The 10,003-nt window shown below is 35.6% G+C and overlaps 1 pseudogene; it reads right to left on the bottom strand.

Annotated features, from left to right (window-relative positions):
* Nucleotides 1–1,587: 1,587 nt before the first annotated feature.
* The window catches only part of LOC149545896 (ubiquitin C-terminal hydrolase 13-like), a 163,681-nt pseudogene continuing 155,265 nt past the window's right edge, over nt 1,588–10,003 (bottom strand).

Below are 10,003 nucleotides of genomic sequence, written 5' to 3'. Positions count from 1 at the left end.
GATTAATCAAAGAAATGATGAATTGGAATGAAATGGTTAACAAGGTGCTGATTATTCATTAGATCTTCATTAGATGCTTGCTTGTTTTTTTGAGTTGCATGGTTGTTTGGTTGAGTTGTTTGAGCTGCTTGTTGTGTGCTTAAGCTGCTTGGTTGTTTAGTTGAGCTACTTGAGCTACATGGATGCATGCTTGAGCTACCAATAGTCATCAAGTGTGTTAAAAGAATAGACTCCTTTGAAACAACAATGTAGATACATAGATGGAATTAATGGCCTTCCACCACATTTTCCACAACTTTCAAACTATGATGGTGTTGTTTGATGAAGAGAACATCTAATAAAAGTTAAAAAAGTGGTTCTTGATAGGTATTGGTTGCATCTAGCTCTATTAATGCCAAGAAATATAAAGAGACATTCATAAGAAGTGATGACATATAAGAGGAGAGACAATTAACTATAACTGCCATTCAAGCACATGAATTGTCAAATGCTCAATTTAACTTAGTGTAATTGCATAAGTCTTCTTGAATTGTGTACATCAAAATAAGGGCATCTAGAGGCGCAATCATTCAGCCTCAAGTTCATGCATTCCAAGTTTAGAGGTCAATTCTATATATCTACAGGTTTCTCAAAGTTATGGTGTTCTAATTAGCTTGGTGGGATTTCTTTTCTATGCTATCAGAATGATCAAGCCCAAGGTACTACTCCCAAGCTCCATAAACATCACACTTTTGAAAATAAGTAGACATTGTATTTGTATCTTGAAGATATTCTGGATGATGCAAGGAGAGGAAAGAAAATTTCCACTAGGAGAGTTCATCAGGAGGAACCTACAACCTCTTTTTTATTCTTTCTTTTACTTTAGCCAATGTCTCACCCTCGTTAATAACTAAAATGAAAGGCTCTCCAAATTCTGTACTATGTGGTTTTGAGATGCATCTTATTAAAGTGATATACATGAATTAGTTGATTATGAGGGCCTAATTTCTTTTCCTCCTCTAGGATCTCTTCTTCTCTCAAAGTCTTGTACTGATCATTAATATTCTCAATCTTTTCATTCAATGGAAAAATCTCGTAAATTTTATGGTAGAAGACCTCAACTAATTTGAAATCCACAGTTATCCTGGATAGCTCCACCTTACCCTTCAACTCACTAAGAACATCACCAACATTAATTTGTTTTGGAAGTATTATATTGCGGAAAGTAACTGTATCATTTGTTGAATGATGAAAAATAACCTTCAATATTTTTAGTCCCTACAGCTCTAGAAGTGGGATGTCGAGGACTTTATAATATAAGATATCCAATTTTTGATTATAATGGACTAATATATTACATAAGTGAGATATGGCTATGTACTTGATGGGATGAGGATTTGTTTCTTGAATAGTAATTATGCGGTGTAAGTCTTAATTTTGAAGGATTGTCCAATCTAATATATTGTGCAACTTAGTCCACAACATCATCATAAGTGAATTTTTTTGAAAGTTCCAAATAAAAGTATCGTCCTTAGGCTTGTCTAGGTGCTGGAAATGTACAATGTGTCTATTATGAATATTATCCAAAAATGAAGGAGCATTTGGATATTAGTGTACATCCTCATCATTTGTGAAAGCTTTCTCATAACAAACAATGTCACTATCTTCAAGCTGGCTAGCTCAAAAAGAAATATTCTTTTCAATGATCTCACACATGACATTTGGCTCAAGTTTTATTTCCTTGAAAAGTTCAATTTCCTCATTTGATGGGAAATGGGCCATGGATTTCAATTGTGCCATTATTTCTATAGGTTTTCCTCCAACTTTAACAAAAAGCATCACAACATAGTTAAGCCCTTCTTTTTTTGGATCATAGAGTTTCAAAATGATAAGTATATCTTCCTTTGTTTTCTTTAGAGGTTGGAGGATGCAAAAGTTCAAAACACATTTGACTTCCAAAAATAGTTTTAATTCTATAATAGGTGCTTTATTAGAATTATCCCTTAAGTATCCAATAGATTTATATTCCTCCAATTGCAGAAATGACTTGTTTGTATGGTATGTGTGGTTTTGACGCTTTGCCCAAAGCGAAAATTGCATATATTTCCCAGGGATACCAAATTCTTTTTCAACTTCTTCCTTGAAGGATGCAAATGTAATTTCCTTTACAATCATAATTGTTTGTTCTTTGTCATGATCTACAAGGTCAAAAAAATTGTTGTTTCCAATTTGATTAGTAAGATCAATGTCATGGGCAACCTTTATAATTGTATAAAGGTGGGCCTCTACCTTTTCTTTTCACTTCTACTATTTATCATCTTTCTCTTAAAGTCACCTTTGAGTGTTGTGCAATATTCTTCTCATTAACATTGCAAATAATATTTGTCCTTATCACCCTCTCTTACATACACAAGCATATTAAGCATTTGAATATTTTTGAACTTTAATGATGTGTTGTTGAAACTAGGATTTGTTTTTATTAGTTCCTCTTCACCACTACACTATTCTTCCAAGGCTCTTTTATTATCTTCCTTTGTAACATGCTCATAATCAAATTTATGCCACTAATCTGATAGAGTTGGTTTGATAAAAGAATAATAACATCCTACATGCAAACCCCCACTATGAACCAATACATTATGCAACATGTACATATTTTTCACACTCCTATTTGCTTATAAGAGAAAGAAACTTTCTATTTTTTCTATCTAAATCAAGATCTAGATGAAGCTTGTAATAGTCATTTATCTTGACCATCATATCAAGCATGAAATTAATTTTGAAGTGTTTGAGTTGAAGTTGCAGCACTAGAGGAAAAAAAACAAAAAGAAACCTTTTTCTTGCCTCCTACAATCCATAATACTCTATGTGATATTCGTAATCACCTAAAAATGGTCATCTAGACTATTAGCCCCCTTTTCAACATTTTGGCTAAATTAATTTAATCATTTACCTAGACCCAAATGCTAATAATCAATTTATTTGATTATAACCTATAGTTTGACTATGCTATCCTAAGTTCATTATTTGATTAAAAGAATACGTCCCCTTTTAATTAAATAAAAGATCCCATTCTTCTAACCCACTTAAAGTGCACACATAAAGTCCTTTTTCTATTTTGCAATTAAAAGAAAAGGCTTTGTGACTTTTGTCTTATATGAAAAGTCAACTTATATTCTATTGGTTGACTTGTGTGTGCACATGGATCACTCCTCTTTTCAAATTTCATCATTGATCATCCACCATCTTCATCTTGATCTCTACCGTCTGTACGACTTTAAAAGGGAGAGAGCTTTCCCCCTCAAAGAATCCATATTTTGAGTATTGTTATGCTGCAAGTTTTCTAACAAGTTTCTTTGGAGCTTTGTGGAGAACTTCTGTTTCTTGTCTACATTCTCTCATACCATAACATTTTAGCTTAGATTCATGTTGCATAGTAGTTTAGCTTCTATTTTGCAATAATCTATCTCACATAGCTTAATATTTGGATTGTAACACTCTCATACATGTTTTAGCATAGTTGCATTTTGCATTCTCATCTTAGCTTAGTTTCCATACCTGCATTGCATTCTTGAGGAACTCCTTGAGACATTTGCATTCTTGCATCTTGTCTTTGGAACCTCCCATTGCATGGTTTACTAGCAAAAAGAGTATTCCTAAGGCTCAACTGAGAGACCTTGAATTTGAAATACACTCTCTTGCACTCCATGGATAGGGAGCTCTAAGCCGAGATCCAAGCATTCCAAACTCATGGAATCGTTTGGATAGAAAGGTTTAGAGTGGGACACTTTTGAGTGTACATTTTTGGCGCCCACCGTGGGGCATGAATCAAGTTTGTAGCTCCATTTGCTTTCATTTCTTATCTCTATTTTTTTTACAGAAGCCTATTGGATCTAATCAAGTTCTTTTGTAGAATTATCACTTTGGTTTTAAGGCCAACCCATAAGTAGATTGGTTTGAAGGCCAAAAATCTATTTGATTTAAAGATTTGATCATATCTTTTAAACCGCTTGGAGTTTGGTTCTAAAGTTTTTTTTGTAGGTTGAGTATGTGTCCAACATGTCTTAGTCCTATTTTCAGAGCATTTTGATGTGATTTGTGGAAGTTGTGATTTTTTCTTTATTTTTCATAAAAAGTCATTTTTGATTGCAAATCAGCATATTTTTTGGAAAAACTTATATTTTCAATTTTTTTTTTGAATTCTAAGGGGGTACTTTCTTTGCGTTTTGACTTTTGAGGTCATATTAGGGATCAAAAATCCGCTTTGATAAATATGACTTGTTTTGACAAAATGGGTCCCTAGGGCACAAATGAAGAGATGTTTTTGAATTTCTTACATTTTTGGAAAGCTCTCTAATTTTTATTAGGGGTCTCTTCTCTTTATTTCTGTTTTTGGGTCTGAAATCATAGTAAAAAAGTTTAATCTTGTTGACTAGGTCAAAAGCAAAGAGTAAAAATGAGAGCATTTGTGATTAGTTTGCACTTTCTTTGCATACACTTGATTGGAAGATAAATTGGATTTTTGAGGCAACTAACCACTTTTTATTGCAGATTTTTATGTTATTTCACACTAACTTTTGGTGCTAACAAGTTGTGATTTCAAGTTACCATCCTTGTGAAAAAAATTGAAAAATTGCATAGAAAGAACGCATGTCAAAGCTTCAAATGCACAAGGGCTACTAACGATTGTTTGCAGGGCTGCCCAATGCATAAAAAACCCAATTTTTCTTGTTCTTTACTTTTTACATGTGTGGCATATACTAGTTATTTATTTTTAGGCACATTAAAACTTACAATTGGTATCTTTTGGTAATAGGAGAGTATGCTCTTCACCCTTGTGGTGAATCAAAAATCTTGACTTACCATTTGGTTTCAAGACTACGAGGCAATTGAATCTTCTTGGTGTGTTTGGGGGAAGCAATCAAGGTAGGAGAGTATGCTCTTCATCCTTGAGGTGAATCAGAAATCTTGACCCTTGAGAGTGGATCCATTTTGTGGTAGTTAGGATCCTTTAGAGGGCTTGCTCTCAGACAACTTGAGAGGAACGAGCCAAGTGGGAACAAGTAGATTACCTGGCTCTTCTAACCCATTATAAACTCAAGGCTATCAAGGACACAAAACCTTGGTAGACGTAGTGTTTGTCTTTTCCTAGTGTAATCGCTTATGGGATGTTGACCATAGAGAGATCACTAGGCAAGAATGCTTAAGGTAGTCTTGTAGTCGTGAAATCGATTACTCATCGCAAGGTGAGGTGTCCTGTAATTAGTAGCAAGAGGAACACTATGAACGGAAGCCCTATGTAAACACCCTAAGTTAGTAACTACCCTTTTTAGCCACTCAACTTCTTGGTGCAAGGATCGATCCTAGTGGACTACCCGGATCACCCCAAGATTTTACACTCACCATATGTGTTCCCTTGATTGTGCTTATGGTACTTCCATGACAAAGCCAATATCTCTTATGGGCAACCACTTGGTCTGAGGCAAAGGAGACTCAAGCATGGGCCAAGTTGTTGAGTAATGAACTATGACTTTAAGATAGATTGCTTGGCTATTATTTTTGATGTGTTGACCTATGTTAACATTCTTACAACATAAACATTTTGGTAAAATTTCTAGGAAGGTTGTTCTGATATCAAAAATGCGTGTTGACAAGGTTGTTTTTACCCTTGCTCAATTTTTTTAAGACATGTTGAAACACCTACTATTTGCAAACCTTGCTGATAACCGATACGAATTGAAAAAAAAAAAAAAACACTCTCTGACTTGAAAAACCATCTGATTGACGAATCAAAACAAACACTTTAAGTCAAAAATTGATCTTTTTTGCACAAAACTAGCACTCTGTCACTTGCTTCCTAAGAAAGTAACACTTGAGCTTATTTCTTTTTGCCAAAATAGTGTCTATAGTCAAATTTTTTTAGTCTAAGGTATGTCACATCAGTCTTCCTTGATTCTAGTTGTGTATCAATGTGTTAGAAATTTGTCCTAAGTCGAAAAGATGGGTTTAGTCCATTGAATGTAAGTCTTGAAATATCCTTGATGAATCACTTGTCAAAATCTTGTTATTATTCTATTCTAGCTATTCACTATTAAGCTTCTTGCTCACTCCCTCAGCTCGAGTCACCAGTGTTGTAAGCTCTTGAGTACTATTTGACAAGCCATCTATTACACTTTGACAAGTGACTAGTCTTGGTTGTAAAAGCTTCAAATCAGACATACTTCTCTTGTCTTATTAAACAAAGATGAATCTTTACATGCCGGTCACAACTAGATATCAATTTAGTAACAGTGACCATACACCTTTCATGTTCAAGAATTGGAAACACCACCCAAACATCCTCGGAAGCAACCTTGTGATAAGAATCTCAAATTTGCTCAAACACAAATGACCAACGTTTGGCACAACCCACTTTATAGTTTTGAAAATCCATTTGGTACACCCTTTGAGACACTCAAGGATACAAGCGGTATAGTCACTATGGTGCACCCTAATAAATTAAATGTCGCTTAGAAGAACAAGCACGTGAAACCCAAAAGACTTTGGAGGCTATATATGCTATGGAAAGAGAAAACCAACAAGTCGACACTAATAATCAGGCACACTATGAAGGACATAAAGGAACTTGTCCTTGAAATCCTTTTGAGAACAATGATGGCAATCACATGCCACCAAGGACTCCTAGAGCTTCCGCTGGCACATGTCCTTCACCACATAAACCATCCTATCATGATAGTGATGAAGAAGTAACTAGCGCTGACGTGATCAAATTTCAATAAGATGGCTTCGCCCAAAAACTAATGTTTAGAGCTTTAGAGCAAAATGGAGACCAATACTTTCAATACATGGCAGCTAGGGGATGGAAACTCCCTCAAGGTTTTGATGTTGAGCATATAATTCCAAAACGAGAGCCCACTGAGGCTGAAATCTTAAGGGAAGAAATACAAGAACTAAGGAAACAAATTGCACAACTGCAAACTTCAAAAGAGCCACCCAAAACATCATTTGTTGAATCAATTTATGCTCTTCCATTTGATAGGAGTCTATACATGCTGCCATTTCCTAAGGATATAGAGGTTCCTAAGTATGACAAATATGATGGAAATGGTGACCCTCATGACCATGTGAGACATTTCTATGCTATTAGCATGGACTTTATGCATGAAGACACCTTTCTTATGCGTTTGTTTCCTAGAAGTCTAAGAGGACAAGCTATGGAATGGTTCACAAAACTGAGTCCTCCTCTTAAAACATTTGACGAACTTGCACAATGCTTCATCCAACAATATTCATACAACATTCAACATCCTGTGACTGTGTTGGACTTGTGCAACATCAAACAAAAATTGAGAGAACCTTTTGCAACATATCTTCAACGATGGAGATCTTTATATTCTCGGTATCCTTGGCAAGTTCCTGAGGCTGAAAAAATTGACATTTTTGTCAATACGCTTGTACCCGAGCTATACTTTGATCTAAGAAAACAATTATTCACATCCTTCAATTCCATGGTTGAGAGTGCATATCGCATTGAGGATGTTGCTATCAGAAAGGGTGACATTGTTATAAACAAAGACAAGAATAACAATGGAAATGGTAAAGACAAAGGCAAACCTTGGAATAAGAACAAGTATGTTGTCAATGATGGAGTAGTGGACACTCCTAAGACAAATGAGCTTGTGTTTAATCTTTCTAATGCCATCTATGCAATGAAACAACAGGAAGGTTCAAAGCCACAAACCTTTGATAAAGGCTCTAAATTTGCAAAGAAGTGATGTGTTTACACACCTATGGTCAAACCTTATGAAGTGGTTCTAAAAACTTTAATTGCAAACAAGTTGGTTACCTTGTTAGACAACTCACGTCCTTATGATCCACCCATTAGACCACCATGGTGGAGAGAAGATCATACTTACAACTATCACTGAAGTAAAGTGCATAGCACAGAAAATTGCTTCAAGCTCAAAGATGTAATTCAAGACCTCATTGAAGTTGGAAAAGTTGTCACAGATGGCCTTGTGAAAAATGCTGATCATAAGGCCTTTAAACAACCCCTAACTAAGTATGAAAAGGGTGAGACCTCAAGGGTAGCTGCCAAAAAGAATCATGACACCAAAATTAGTTATGCTTATGCTGACACTGATAATGTTATAGGCATGCTTGAGCCCGTTGAATACATATGTATGGCAAGCTCCAACAATGACAACTGGCCAAATTATGATGCTAAAGATGAACAACCAAAAGTGGTCTTAAGGACATGATCCACTCCTCAAGACCATATTGATACTAGACCCAAGGTGGTACTCCTAGCGGCTGAGTCTTTGTCTTCTCAGAGTGAACCACTTAACGCTATTACTAGGGGGCAATCTAAGGTTGTTCTAAAAGTTGTTCATGACCCTAAAAATGCTTCATCATCTAAGCAACTAATTACTTCCAAGATCTCCAACTATGATCTTGTTAGCCAACTACAATGCACACAAGCACAAATCTCCATTTTTGAATTGCTAGAGTTATCTCCTTTGCACAAGGATATCCTTGAGAAAGCTTTACGCTCTGCCAACGTTCCCACATATATTGATTGAGAATGATTCCAAGCTATGGTGAACCACATCTCCTTGCCTCACTATATCACCTTTTCTGAAGAAGATGACCAATCTCTTAGTCATCCCCATAACCTTGCTCTCCATGTTGAAGTTCAAATCTTTTGTACCTGTGTCTGCCGAGTCCTAATAGACAATGGTCCAGGGTTAAATATTATCTCATTCAATGTGATACAACAGTTGGGCATGTTAGAATTTTCCATTGATCCTAGGCGAAAGATCACCATAAAAGCCTATGATGAGGTTGAACGCCCTTCTAAGGGTTTAATTGTGCTATCAATTCGAGCTGGTCCAATGAAAAAAGATGTTGTCTTCCAAGTCCTAGATATACCTCTTACATATAACTTGTTGTTGGGACGACCATGGATTCATGACATGCAAGCGGTGCCCTCTAAATACCATCAGTGCATCAAGTTCCCATTCAATGGTACTGAGATAGCACTACTACATCTGAGGCCATTTTTCGACCATTATTGGTCAAAATTTTGATCTACATTTCGACCAAACTTCGACCAACGTTGACTGACACATTGGTCGGAATTTTTCTGGTTGAAAGTTCGACCAACATTCTGGTTGGTCAAAATTTCGACCAATACGTTGGTCAAAAAACCTCTATAACCACAGTGCAAGTTTTCCCTAGGATTGGTCAAAATTTTGACCATTGAAGATTTCCATTTCGACCAATATAAGTAGAAATTTTGACCAATGATGGTAGAAAGTATTGGTCATGAAAGCTAGAAAGTTCGATCAATGAAGGTAGAAATTTTGACCAATACAGGTAGAAATTTTGACCAATGATGGTTGAAAAGTTTGACCAATGAAGGTGGATAATGTTGACCAATAAAGGTAGAAATTTTGACCAATGATGGTCAAAAAGTTTGACCATTGAAGGTAGGAAATATTGACCAAGAAGGTAGAACTTTCGATCAATGAAGGTTGACAATTTTGATCACTAAAGGTAGAAATTTTGACCAATGAAGCTAGAAATTTCTACCAACGCCTGGGTGTAAATTTTTTTTTAGGAATTCTATAAAAAAATTCACATGCTTTCCCTATGATATGACATTTTGCATACATCCTGCAGTGTCTCATCCAACTGATGATGGATTACGGAGAGTGATCTGAAACGATGACACTAAAAAACATCACAACCAAATCCAAAATGAACTTGCATTACAAATGGATTGTGGAAATATGATATTGTTCATTTTGCATGCATGTGTACTAGGGCAATCACAACTTAAACATAATATGTTTAAGTTGTGATTGTCCTGGTAGACATGCATGCAAAATCAACAATATCAGATTTCCACAATCCATTTGTAATGCAAGTTCATTTTGGATTTGATTGTGATGTTTTTTAGCATCATCATTTCAGATCACTCTCTGTAATCCATCATCAGCCAGATGAGACACTACAGGAT

This window comes from Cupressus sempervirens, chromosome 7, assembly GCF_028749045.1.
Source record: "Cupressus sempervirens isolate cs-2001-9-10 chromosome 7, ASM2874904v1, whole genome shotgun sequence".
Taxonomy (NCBI): Eukaryota; Viridiplantae; Streptophyta; class Pinopsida; order Cupressales; family Cupressaceae; genus Cupressus; species Cupressus sempervirens.
This window is presented reverse-complemented; position numbering and strand designations above follow the sequence as displayed.